General features: G+C 36.6%; 2 protein-coding genes across 3 annotated transcripts in view; both read right to left on the reverse strand.

The window, feature by feature from the left end:
- The window catches only part of ERGIC2 (ERGIC and golgi 2), a 45,562-nt gene extending 36,297 nt beyond the window's left edge, over positions 1–9,265 (reverse strand). Inside the window, exon 1 of one of the 2 annotated variants that reach the window (XM_053661543.1) lies at positions 9,138–9,265. The gene's annotated coding sequence lies outside the window, so the exon portion shown is untranslated. The remainder of the gene's footprint in view (positions 1–9,137) is intronic. The other variant, XM_037144871.2, reaches the window with a different exon arrangement.
- Positions 9,266–10,804: 1,539 nt separating this feature from the next.
- Positions 10,805–14,341, reverse strand: part of OVCH1 (ovochymase 1) — a 76,536-nt gene continuing 72,999 nt past the window's right edge. Inside the window, 1 exon segment of the mRNA XM_053661425.1 lies at positions 10,805–11,001. The gene's annotated coding sequence lies outside the window, so the exon portion shown is untranslated.

The raw sequence follows: 14,341 nt of genomic DNA on the forward strand, positions 1-14,341 counted from the left end.
TTCCTCCTTGAGAAAGAAAGCTCAACACTCATTCACACCTCTCCTTTCTCCCTCTCACCATGACAAAAAATACTAATGGAAGGCAACTTACAGACACAAACACATTAAATAGAGGAAAGCCACACTCATAATATTTAAATATGCAAATCAAAATAAATATTTTTCTCCTATTACTTATATATATAGGGCCTTGGATGATGTGGTTTAGTGGATTGAGTGTTGGTCTGCAAACCAAACGGTTGCCAGTCCGATTCCCAGTCAGGGCACATGCCTGGGTTGTGGGTCAAGTCCCCAGTGGAGGGATCTGGGAGGCAACCACACACTGATGTCTCCCTCCCTCCCTTCCCCCTTCTCTAAAAATAAATAAATAAATAAAATCTTTAAAAAATAAATAATTTATATATAAATAATACATCCCCACTAATAAATAGACATGCTCATATATTGATAATGAAAATATAACTATTCACCATTCCTTTTTTCACTAAATTCCTTTTTTTAGGAATGTATCTTAAGGCAATAATCTGGGTTACGCACAGAAAGTGAATCTTACAGATATTCCTCATATAGTTACATTTAACTATACTGAAGATAGAAATAAATCCATGGTATCCAATACAAAAATTATGATTAATTAAAAGCTCTGATTCTATGCAAACACTAAAAATCTTAAAAAGACAAAATTTAATAAGAAAATACTCATAATAATATTTTAAGAAAAGAACAGTAGGCTGTATGGGTTCAGTTTTATGGAAGACAGGAGAAAAGATATTCGAGAAACAAACTGAAGGTCTATACATAAAAATTTTTAAATTAAATCATGGGAGGATTTTAATTTTCCTCTTTGCAAAATGTTGGACTTATCAAATTATCTATTTTTACAATAAAAATATTTTAAAATTGCTACTTTTTGATCAGTATGCCAACTACATTTAAAGTACATTACAAGATCATAAAAATAACTGAATTCTCAAATATTTATATAATTTTATGACATTTATAGAAATACTATAAGTGATACTATAAAGCATTACCAGATATGAAAGTTTATTAAAAATATTAATATACTCAAACTAACTGCAGAATAAATCATATGACTACAGATGCCACTAAAAGAAGAAGCAGAAAGATTTGTGTAAAATCCCGTGGGTAGGGTTAATACAGAAGAATAGACCATAAGAGAGCATTCATAGAGAAAAAGGAGAGTGAGAGAAGTAAAAACTGCAGCAATCACAAATACTGTTCAAAACAGAGCAGGCCCGAAGCAGGGACACTACTACGCCGTCCACAAAGAAGCTACTGCCCTACAATGAAACTGGATGCAGTTATAGATTGATTTCATTTGCCATTAAAAACATTCAACTAACTTCCCTTGATGATTCCATGCTCATAAAGTGGACTTCAGATTATAATTTTACTTCTCATGCATACGATTTTCCTAAGAAAAAAGAACATGTAGACAAAACAAATGACATTTTCTAAGCTCCAGGAAAGTTATAAAACTGGTTTTCTCATTTGTAAAGTTAGCTTCTCAGTGTGTGTTACGCATTAAACACGATCCTGCTTCTTAAAATTGTTTAACTGACAGAATAACTATATTTATTTTCTGTATCTGCTTAGTAGTAACTGCACCAAGATTGATCTTCCTTCAATCTTCCCATTCCTATTCATGCTTTCCTACTGGAGTTAAATATTAAATATATTCAATCTTATCTTTACAAAAAACTTTCCACTGCAGTTCAAGTCCAACTCCAAGTACTGATCTCTGACTGCATAACTATCAGTATATACAAACTTAAAACAATGAGCTGTCCCCTTCATCCACTGTGATTACTTCCTCAGCACGGGCTCACCTCTTAACTAAATTTCTCTAAGAGGGTCATTAACAACTTTAGTAATAAATCCAATGCACATGTTTAGTTTTGCCTGTCAGAAAATACACTGTCCATCACTTGTTTTTCTTCTCAAAACAGTCTCTTACCTTGGCATAAGCGATAATAGCCTCCTGATTTTCATTCTACCTCGAAGATCTTCTTTGGCTTACTTTGTGGATTCTTTTTCCTCCCAATTCTTCAACAGGCCTTCTTCCCAACCTCCACAGTTTCCCCAAATGTTCTCCCCTCCCATCAATTTCCATCTACATGTTGATTCCTCCCAAATCTTTATTCCCGGCCCAAAGCTCTCCGCAGACATGTATCATCTTTCTGCCTCTACTACATTTTCATGGGAGCATTCCAAAGACAATTCACACTAAAGTCCAAAAACAAATACTTCACCCTACCAAACCTGTTTCTCCTGTGCCCCTCTTAGTCAATGATGACAGCATGTACCCCAAAACACAAACCCCAAAACACAAGCCAGAAACATGATTACATTCTTAAAGTTCTTCCTAAATTTCTCTCAAACCTGTCTTTTCTTTTCCAAGCTCACTGAGAAGTTCCTTACCTAGGATTCTGGTCCCAACTGCCAATCTATCACTTCATTGCTGCAACAACCTTTGCTTTTCAATTCACTCTCCATACTACAACCAATAATCTTTTTAATACATTAAAGTAATCACATAAATTTTCTTTAAAAATCTTTGAATAGGTTCATTCCCATTACATTTGAAGAGTTTGGATTCTATCCTAACAAAGTTTACAAAGCCCTCAAAAACCAGGTCCTGCTTACCTCTCTTTAAACCTAACCCCTCAAAGTCTAAATGCTATCCAAACTAAATAACTTTCTAGTCCCTCAACATGTTGTTTTCTCTGCCAGAATGATCTTTCCTCCTGATCCCCCCACCACTACATTTGACTAACTCCTACTTACTCAGTAAGTCTCAGGCTAGACATGTCTCTCTTGGCAGGGTGGGGTGGGGAGATTCCTTTTCTATGCCCTCAAAAATACTATAGTATGTGCTCCTAGAATATTGTATCTAATTGCTTGTTTAATTGTCTATTTTCTAAGGAACCACGTCTAACTTGATCTTTGTATCTCCAGTGCCTAGTATAGCAGGCATGTGATAGACATTTGTAGAAAAAAAAAGGAAGGTGGGAAATTTCCTCAGTAACACTCATGGTTGCACAACTTTCCAATCAAAACAAACCATCATTCTTAGATAAATAAATATATAAAAATGTGAGGCCCACAAAGGTAAGTGTTCTGTTTTGTTCACTACAATATATCCTGAGCACCTAGAAGAGAGGATGGCACATAGCAGATAGCATTGTTGGGCAAATGAGTAAAACTAAATTTTTACTTCCTGAATTTTCTATATTTTATAAGCTTTATAAATGCTTACTTTAAATTATATATAAGTATTAAGATATATAAGTTAGTTTTACAAAGCCTCTAACAATTCATATAGCCTATTCAGCACTCCTCCCTTAGAAGCCTAACTAATGCCCTGGCTGGGTAGGTCAGTGGGTTAGAGTGTCATCCCAATAATACACCAAGGTTGTGGGTTCCATCTCTGGTCAGGGCACACACAAGAAGCGACCACTGGACACCAGATGGGTGGGGCAATGGGTGCATGCTTCTCTTTCTCTCTCTCTCTCTCTGCTCCCATTCTCCCTCTTCTTCCCTCTCTCTGGAATCAGTAAAAACAAAAAATCTAGCTAGCTGATCTATCCCACTTGGCTGCTTCTCAATCTCTCGCTCTTCCATTTCTACTTCCCATGATTACTATTCTAAGAAGAATGGAGTACTGTCACTCTATTGCTACTCCTGTCCCATTCCTGTTAATTCAGCACTAACCTACATCCAAGAAACCCATTGCGTTTTCAATACTTGCCACTCTATTCTACAGAGCCACTGTTCTGATATGAACAAGTTATCTATTAACAAGTTTGTCTAAAAACAATCCTTCTACCCACTGTCAAGATGAAAACATGATGTACAACTGGTGGTTATTCCTTTTAAATCTTACTTTATTTCTGAGACTTAAAGGGCAAACAAAGTAGTATGTTTTATCACGATTTCTCAAGCACTTGTTCTCTTCTCAAGTCTATCTTCTAACAAACACATATACTACATAGAATTATAGGCTAACCTTTATATTAGTGCTAAGTATTATTTGAAACACTTTATATTAAGTCATTTAATCCTCTAAATGACTCTATCAATTATATACTATCTTTGTCTCATTTATAGATAAGGATACTGAGGAACAGAAAAGTGCAGTCATTTTTTGCAAGGCCACTTAACAGGTGATAGAACCTGGATTTGATCTCAAGCAGCCTGGCTCCAGAGTCCATGTTCCAAACCATAGTGTACACTCTCGCTTTAGCACTTATCATTTTCTCCACCTGGATATATTTACAATTTCCAGGAGAGATAAATGGTGATAAAAGGAGACTTGACTAGGGGTGGTGAACACACAATACAATTCGCAGATGATATATTATAGAATTGTACACCTGAAACCAATATAATTTTATTAGCCAATATCACCCTGAAAATTCAATAAGAAAGTAAAAATTTTAAAATCCCTTAATGACTTCAGCATCTGGATCGCTTAATTTGATTCTCCCCCATTCCACCACCATCTTTTTGAAACTCACGACCTGATGACATTCATCCTATGGTATTCCTCCACCATGTAAATGGAACGGATGTACTCCAGTGACCTACCTCTTCTATGCAAAGCCTCACACTCACACAAGAAAGGCAAGTTTTATCACCTCTTTATTTTTAAAACTGTTCCAGTCTAAAATCCAAGACACTAACTTTCCTCTCTAAGCAGAACCAATTATCCTTCAAGCTCTGTAACTGGCTCACTAGGACAGAATCTGCTCTTCATGTTCCCTGTGGTCTCAGTCTCCTGGGCTCCTCTGAGTTATCCAGTTCTATTGCTCCCCTGCCCACTCTACTTGTCTTTCCATCCAGTTTAGTCAGCCATTTAAAAAAATGCAGAAATCAAAATGTCTTTCTTTTTAATGAAATGATAAAAGTACGTAACAGAATTTGTTTGGGTTTTTTGATGTCCTCCTTGAGTAAAGTTAAAAACCGCAGTTGTATGTCAATCTTCAAATCCACACTCTCCTCCGTTTTTCTTCTATATATATCTAGCACTGCTCCACAAAATCTAAAAATTTAGCTGTTGCACTAGATTCCTTTGCCCGCTGGTTGGTGCCGCTCTTCATATTTTGACAATCTCCAGTGCCATATCTGCTTTCTCCAATTTCTCTTCTAAATTGCATGTATGATAAAAACATAAAACAAACAAAAAAACTCCAGGGAAAGACCACTGCCACTAGGACAATGCTTTGAGAAACTGCATAGGAAATAAGAAACCTTTCATGCTGGAACAGAGACACACACCATCAACCTCAACAGATGCAATGTCACACAGCCTGTGTTTTATCCTTGAATTGATCTGAAAACAATGAGACTATCAGTATCAGATGCTTTGCCAAAATTAAAATATAGAATTCATGACTTTTTAGTCTGTCTCAATTAAGTTTTCTTACCTCTCCAAACAAAAATGGAAACACAGTTTATTTCCAGCTACCTATGTTTTATGAACTAACTTCTATTTTTAAAATTTATTTGGCAATGAGAAATATTTAATTGGTTAATAGATGTGGACATGTAATAAGTTGAACTGTGTTCCTCAAAAAGATATACTGAGCCCTGACCAGTGTCATTCAGTTGGTTGGGCATCGTCCCACAAACCAAAAGGTCACTAGTTTGATTCTAGTCGGGACACGTGCCTGGGTTGAGAACTTTGTCCCTGGGTGGAATATATACAACAGATTGATGTTTCTCTCTCACATCGCTGTTTCTCTCCCTCCCTTTCCCTCTCACTAAAAATAAATAAATAAATAATTTTAAAAAGATATATTGAGCTCTGGCCAGCGTGGCTTGGTTGCTTGGGAGTGTCACCCGTAAACAGAAAGTCACAGGTTTGATTCCTGGTCAGGGCACATGCCTAGATTGTGGGTTCTCAGTTGGGGTGCATGTAAGAGGCAACCAACGTTTCACTCTCTCATTGATGTTTGTCTCCCTCTCTCTCTTCTATTCCCCTCTCTCTAAAATCAATAAGCATGGACTCAGGTGAGAATTTAAAAAAAAAAAAAGATGTATTGGAGTCCTAACCCTGTGGATGGGCATTATTCAGAAATATTTGGGTCTTTGAAGATATTATTAGGTAAAATGAAATTATACTGGACTATAGTGGCCCAAAATCAAATGACTGGTGTCATTAAGAAATCCATGTGAATCTACACAGTAGCCAATAAAGAAGCAAAAAGAAAAAAAAAACATGTGAAAACACACAGACCCAAGGAAGAATGTCACGTGAAGACAGAGGCAGAGATTAGATGCATGCACAAGACAAGGAGTGCCACAGATTGCCCACACGCTAGAGAAGGCAAAGAATAATCCTTTTTTAGAGCTGTAGGGGGGAGGGTGGCCCTGCTGACACCTGACATCAGTCTGCAAGCCTCCAGAACTGTGAGAGAATAAATTTCTATTTTTTTAAGGCACCCAGTTTACAGTAATTTGTTAAGGTAGCCCTTTAAACTAATACAAGCCTTTAAAAAAGAATGAGAAAGAAGACATAAGAAGTCTTCTACTGAACTTTAGAAATGAAAAGCAAAACTATAACATCCATAATTTCACATTAATATTATGATACATTACAATAAAATATTTCTATTAAAGATAGCTTAGTTTCAGTCTATAATCCTAGATATCCAAAAGAAGTACTGATTCTTTCTACTTTAAAACTTAAATGTTATGTTTCCCAAATTATTTATCATCATATAATTCAAATAAATCTAACAACCTTCTAAGTGATTAAAAGGTTTACTTGGAAGCCAAATAAGATAGTTATAAAGATAAGTTTTGTGATCAGAAAAACTGGGGTAATATTTAGGCACTTGTTAGCTGTGTGGCAAATTTGGGAAAACCCTCAACTTCTCAGAATCCTCCATTATCATTTTATATTAAAAGGAGAGAAAGGGATATAATGGCTACCTCACAGTATTTATTCAAGATTAAAAAAAGTCATTTAATAAATGTCTGTTTCTAATTTTCAAAAGAAATGCAAAGATTTGTAGGATATTTGAGTTATGTTAAGTCTTTAAGGAAAATGGGAGCTATATGAGATTAGTTAATAACATGAATAAACTGAGGATGATATAAATCGATAGAATAAAAGGGAAGGGACTGCAGAGTAGTGACCCCACAAGTATCAGTAAGTGCCGAGCAGCAATGTGAACCAAGGACAAAAAAATGGCTTGACTATAGTAACTACTCAATGAAAGTGTATGAAACTGAAGTAAAAAAGGAATGGTAAGGAAAAAAGTCAGAGAAACATGAAATATTATTTACAATAAAATGAATGTCCCCAAAAGCAAGGAGAATGGGTTAACAATGCACTTAGACAGCAACAGTGCTGACTTACACTGGAATAAAACCATATGAAGCAGTAGGAAGGACAAATTTTTACCTTAGAGAAGATAACAGCTGAAGAAAGCAAGCAAATGGAATTGGAGTTTAAAGACATACTAACTAACCATATAAAATGACTATTTCATTAATTTGGGGGTCAGAAAAAAATTTTTTTAAAAAGTCTTCTTCAGTCTGTATTTTTACTAAGTACCAAGCCAACATTTTGTGAGTAACCTTAGAAGTTAGAAAACAAAAATTTAAAAATAACAAGAGCTAACACATAATGTATGTTAACTTTATGCCAGGCATTGTTCTAAGTGCTTTGCATGTTTTAACTCACTTAATCCTCACCAATCACCACATAAGTTAGGCATTATTATTCCCATTTTACAGATAAGGAAACTAAGGTTAATTTGCCCATCATGACATTTAAGGGGCAGAATCAGAATCCTGAAAACTGTGAACTAGGATTAGTAGCAGGAAGAGACTACCTGAAAGTAACTTCTATTAAAAATAAAATCACTTTTTCTTCCAATTAAAATCACTAACTACCAAAGAAAATAAATTTTTTCTAATTCTTTTTTCTTGGTGGTGTTCCAGAGTAGGCCTAATTTCTTTTGAAAGAGCTTTCAAGCTTGATATATTTTTATGATACGTACCCTCAAGCCATTGCAACACTCAGGTGTGTCGTAAACTTTATTCTCAAAAAGAAAGAAACTCATCCCCTACCCCATGCCACCTCACCCTCAAACGCATGGATTTCTTTTTCTCATGTTTTTCCTCTGGGAACTGGAACAATTGCATCAATTTAAATATATCAAACAAATTAAGTAAGCCAGTGTGTCCCGAATGCTTCTGTGTACAAGCCTGACTCCTTCTTCCTTTATAATGCCTGTATACTAGAATGACTTATCACTTCAAACAAATGAATACATGTTTTTTTTCACGTATTTTAATAGCTTCTGAAAGCTAGTCTTGCAACATTTTAACAGACATTATGTAACTCTGCATTGTCTCGAGGACATTAAATCCCAAATACAAGTTACTTGAACGTGTTTTCTCAAATAACAACTTTTCTTTCAACTCTACAGCCTTTACCAAAGGCTATTCTCTATTCTCTACCACGAGTTGACACGTTGCTTTCCAAGGGTTTCTTAATCCTCGAAGGTTTAAATAGTGACTCTCGTACCTGTCTCTTCTGCAACATCTCACCCTGCCCTGCCCCTTTCCCATTTTTCCAAGCAAGGTGCGAAACTCTCCTTCCAGGCAAGGCCAAGACCTCGATCTTTTTTTAATGAGAGGGAGAAACCTATTCCCAAGAATTTGATATTTGTTTGAATGATAGTGGGGAGCCAGACACCCGGGACGATCGGTATACAACCGTATGGTCTTTACAACACGGGACTCTCCTCGCCTGCGGACGGGAGGAGCCTCCGGGGTACTGGGCACTGTGAGAAGCAATGGGTCAGGATCAGTAGCTACCGAGGAAACACCTAAACTCCTTCAAGCTGCAGTATAGTTCAGAGAAACCGAGCTGGGGAGACGGGAGTTCCCAGGCGTAGCGCTGCCCAGGGTCCTGCCAGTAACGCCCCCGGGGGAAGTGGAGCAGCTACCCAGTCCGGCCCGCTCTCCCGAGGAAAGCGATGAAGACATAGAGCCAATTCTACGACAGTTCTAGCCCCCTTCACTATACTCGCGCCCGGAACAGCCCTGGAACAACCGAGAGAAGAGAACCCGGCAGGGTTTTAGTGTTTTACCTTGTGTTTCGGTCCCAGCCGACCGCCATGTTTCACAGAAGCCCGGGTCGCCCGGGCTCCCGTTCACCAGGAAATATCGCGAGAACAAAAGCAAGTACTACCACTACGACTGTCGGAAGGGAGACGTTGTTGAGTTCTCGCGATAGCCCCTTGGCGGAGGAAGTGTATCGTGAATCAAGAGGCGTGGTCAAGATGAATGGGGCGTCGCTGAGGAGGTCGGGCGTTTGAAACTTATTTTAGATGTAACCACGTGGCCAGTAAACAATCAGCTTCTCCAGGAAGGGGTAAATTACCTTCTGACTAAGGCCACAGAGCTAGGGACTCTCTACTCCTTTTACTGTACTTCATTACGGATGAAAGACTTAGGCGTAGGTTGTGTAACGGTCCTCTTAACTCTGCACCACCTTCTCGGTCTTTGCCTTTACACCACCCCCTGCCCCTGCTGAGGGTATTTAAACTTACTCTTCAGGACATAGACAACGCTTCTAATTATTTGTTCGATGCTTTTGTCTTCCACATAGTATGCTCCTTAAGAAAGAGCATTTGTCTTTCTCACCCTTATATTGTCAATACATACTATGCACTAAAATATTTCTTTTAAAAAATTTCAACTTCATTCACCCTTTCTTAACACTTCACAATATATGAGGTAATAGAGGAGAGTTTGGGAAGAAAGGGAACTATTTGAGAGTAAGCATACCCGTTATCAGATTTTCCAATCAAACATTTAGATTTTAATTTTCCGATTGACCAAAAAAAGTCTTACAAAGGCATAATGACAAGTAATACACAGTAAGCACTGTTTTTTTTCCAGTAAGTACTATTTTAAATGCTTTACTTGCCTGATTTCATTTAAAACTGTAGGTAGTACCATTATTTACCTGTTTCATAAGAAAATTCAGTCAAGTGACAGTTAAGTGATCTACCCAAAGTCAGAGAGCTGGGAGAGGCAGGGAAATATATTGACCACAATACTAAACTGCCTTTTTATTTAGTGAATTAACCTTTAATGAAATATTAAATTTTACTAAATTGAAACTATTCTAGCATTTAAGGACAAATAATTTCCACTGATGCAATTTCATTTCCAGTCTTTCCTGCCAAAAGACTAGTCAAAAAACTTTCAATCAACTTTAAGTTCATTTGTTTCTACCTCCCTCACATTTTTGTAGCATAGTGAAATGGTTAATCTCATAGACACAGATAAATTGTTTTGTAAACAATTGAAATACCCTATTTTATTTAAAAAATCAAATGATAATATAAGCCTGATAAATAATTTCTTAAATATCCATTGCTCATTGAAATTGTGAAATGGGGACCTCTCCTGAGTGCAGGGTATTGTTCTCCTTGAATAAAATTAATAATTTTATGGACTGAATAACATTCAACTTCATGTCTTCCAGTGTTTACCAAACTAGGAAAATAGTGAAAGTGTATATTATGGTATTCAACTATGACATATACATCTTACACTAAGTATGAACTTAATGACATTTCAGATTATAAATTCCCAGGAGGCATGAAGTAACATTAATGTTTCTGTGACTTATGTTTAATACTGAATGTATGAGATATACCAAATCCAAGTTCCTGAATACAAAGGATGAGGGAAGTGATATTGAGTGTTTTTGCACTGGTAAGAGACTCATTTTCTTTCCCATTTATAACACAATTCCATCCAGCTTCTGTCTCAGTGATCATGCTTCTCTTCAGTGACAGATGTGATCCAATCCCTGCCCACAGAAATCTGGGTGAAGACCATTGATGCTATGGGATGGCAGTTATTGCTTCCCCAACTCACAATACAGAGGAGTCTGTACTGCTCGTCCTGGGCACACTGCAGGGATCCTGCAGAATCTCCCTGCAACAGACACAAAGAGAGAAGTTCTCCTGGCTGCATGATCCATGGTTGAGGCTAACCCCAACAGCAGAGGACAAGCAAACAGTGTCTCAACTCTCTCAACTCTGATTTCTACATAGGAAACCAGAGCTGTCAGGTCCTTAGATGATGTTATATATAATCTGAATCAGATCAAAACCTGTATTTTCAAGGAGAGGCTAAAATATACATCGAGCATAAACTCATTCAATGCCGACAATAAAGTGTGCCATGAAGAAAGTTTCAAGGATCTACTAAATACAACGAGTAAATGATAAGTTTTGAATTACAGGAAAACATCTTCATTAATATTTTTAGTACTACTAGAAGTAGGTACTTTGAGCTACCTAATTCAGCTATGAAATCAAACCATAACAAATTATCTTTTTTGTAGGTCAAAAAGAGTCGGATATCATTAATTTCACATAGTTTATGTAAACAAATGATTGAGTAATTCCTTCTGAGACTTGAGTCCACCTCAAGTATCAAATTAACAGTCCCAGCACATCAACTTAGCAATGTACTTATTCTTCTCGCTTTGCATTTAAAAACTACCATACATTTATAACTCCTATCGTCAGCAAACACCCATTCGTGAGACACACTGAGAAGAAAGCTCCTACACCCATCAATGCAATCCTTGAATTACTGTGCATGAAGATGGTCCTGTGGCCCCTCCACATGTGTTGGTATTTTGAATAGCCAGTCCCCAGTAACTTTGATAAGATGTACTACTGATCAGTAGTACCTCTGTCTGCTGCACAGTTTTAGAAAGTTCATTTTCTGATAGAGAAGGAATAAAAACACATATTACCCAGGCAAAGGCTTTTAAAAAATAAAACAACAACAAAAAATCCCTACGTTGCAGATGGACTTCAAAGGTTAAATCCCTCTATTCTTTCCTTTCAGCAATGTAATGATGCTGTTAGCTGATTTATTAACAGATAAAACAGAACAAAAAAAGCTGCTATTATTACTACACAATGGCTTACATAACAGAAATAACCAAAAAAAATGTTATGTGGGGTCTTTTTCCTTCAGTACAGTCCTAAGATGATAGAAAAATAGTATCATTTTTAGAAGAAAAACAATAAAGCTTACATCCAAATTAGTTGTTGATAAAGGAAACAACACAATTAATATTTTGCATGTTAAATCTGTACTTTATTCCATTGTTTTCAGGATGTTCTTTTCTTCTGACTTGAATTTTGCTTAACAGTCCTTTTGTCTAAGTGCTGACTCTGGAGCTGGCAACTGAAATTGCTTTGTGATTTAGTCTTCCATTTATCGGATGTTTGTAAATTGTTAATCCAGTAGTAGGATGTAGTGGAAGTGAGACCAGGGTCATGAGTTGATTTTTATATGAACTAGTTTTTTGCACATAATCTTTACACCCATTTATATCATTATTACCAGCCTATCATTTCAGGAAAATGTCTCATATCTTTGGGAATAGGCTCATGCCATTTTTTAAAAAAATTTTTGAGAGAGAGGGAAAGGGAAGGAGAAAGAGAGGGAGAGAAACATTGTTGTAAGAAACATTGATTGGTTACCTTTGGCTCAGACCAGGGACCAAACTCATAACCCAGACATGTGCCTGGACCCCGGACCAGGAATCAAATTGGTGACCTTTCACTTTGCAGTACAATGCCCAACTGACTGAGCCACACCAGCAAGGGCCAGGCTCATATCTGTATGTGTGGGTTTCCACAGTAGTGGCATATTCTTGTGAACACAATTGTGTGTGACAGTGTGTGTGGTCAGGGAGCAATTAGGGAATATTTACATATAAATGAAACACACAAACATTTATTAAGTCATATAATCACTAGATATACTCCAACACATATTTTTACAAGTATCAGTGAACTACTCCCAGTGAATTAACATCAATAAATGTGATGGCCTAAAACACAAGCAGTCACTTGTAGATTCATTGTGAAAAACACTTTTTCTATTATCATTCCTATAAAAATACAGAAAAAATTTGAAAATAAATAATACACTACACTTCACGTATTTGGATTCTAATTTTGGAAGAAGTAGTGAATATACTCATGATGTGGGTCAGTTAGTCCCCAGCCAGAAGTCATACATTTGGAAAGTAAATTTACTTTACTGTCTTTTCCTGGCAAACAAATTGGGGATATAAACTTTCCTAGTCAAAAAGATGAGAAAGAAAAAGGCAAATATCCTTTAGTCCATAGGATCGATATATTAACATTGTTTGCTTTTTTAGTGATAACTCTAGAAATGTCTACTTTGACCTGCACTACCCTTTTTAACACTGTAATTTAATAAATAAGTCTTTGAGAAGATAACATCTGTTAATTATTCAGAAAGGATCATCCCAATCTACATGGTGCCACTTTGCTCCACACAGTTCTGCATCCTCCTAGGACCACGGAAGCACACACTCTACACGGGGATGTGGGCCTCCTGCTTTCTCCTCTACAGACATTTTTTCCAATGTGTCTGCCTGTTTGCCCATGTGCCTACAGGACATCACCTTGTTGAATTTGAGATGACAGTGGAGGAGAATATAATTACCTTCTTTTTTCAACTGTACTACATGAGGAGTGGGGAAAACCACTTTTGGAGCAACTTAAAACCTTTGACCTATTTTTATAGCTAATACGTATTGTACATCTAATAAAGGCAAAATATCTAAACTATTTTAATACATTATACATTTAAATATTCACTTTTTATCATCAAAATTTGTATATACGCAAATATTGTGGGTGTACATGTGTGTCTGTGTGTGTAGACACTACGCACATGATGCACTGAGTGCAGTGCTCCCGTTTGTTTTCCCACAATGCTTCACTTCATTCTTATCCAGAGTTTACATACTTAAATGCTTCAGCATACCTGCTGTCCAAGACCATCTTTAAAATGATTTGTCCTTAATTTTTACTGCTATCTCTTAATAAAATATTGTCTATTCTTGTGCTATTTATCTCCATATATGTGCCAACTGCCTACAAATCTTATGTTCTCTGCCTCCACATATTGTCATTGGTCTGTCGTATCATGTCCTGCCAAATGTCCTGGGGCTACAATAAAACATTTTCCCTTTACCTACATGTTGTTAATGAGTCATTTTTCTTGTTCTGATTTTTTTTACTTACTAAATTATGGTTATATCACTCATATCATTACATTTAGATCTACCACATCATTTTTCATGGCACACAATATACAGACCACTGTACCATTATTTATTAACATAAAAGGGAAACATCATGGATTCTTGTGGTGATAGAAATGTTCTGTATCTTTACTGAATCAATGTCAATATCCTGCAAGATGTTACCAT

The sequence above is a fragment of the Artibeus jamaicensis genome, unplaced genomic scaffold (assembly GCF_021234435.1).
Source record: "Artibeus jamaicensis isolate MK-2021 breed Jamaican fruit bat unplaced genomic scaffold, CSHL_Jam_final contig_233, whole genome shotgun sequence".
NCBI classification, from domain to species: domain Eukaryota; kingdom Metazoa; phylum Chordata; class Mammalia; order Chiroptera; family Phyllostomidae; genus Artibeus; species Artibeus jamaicensis.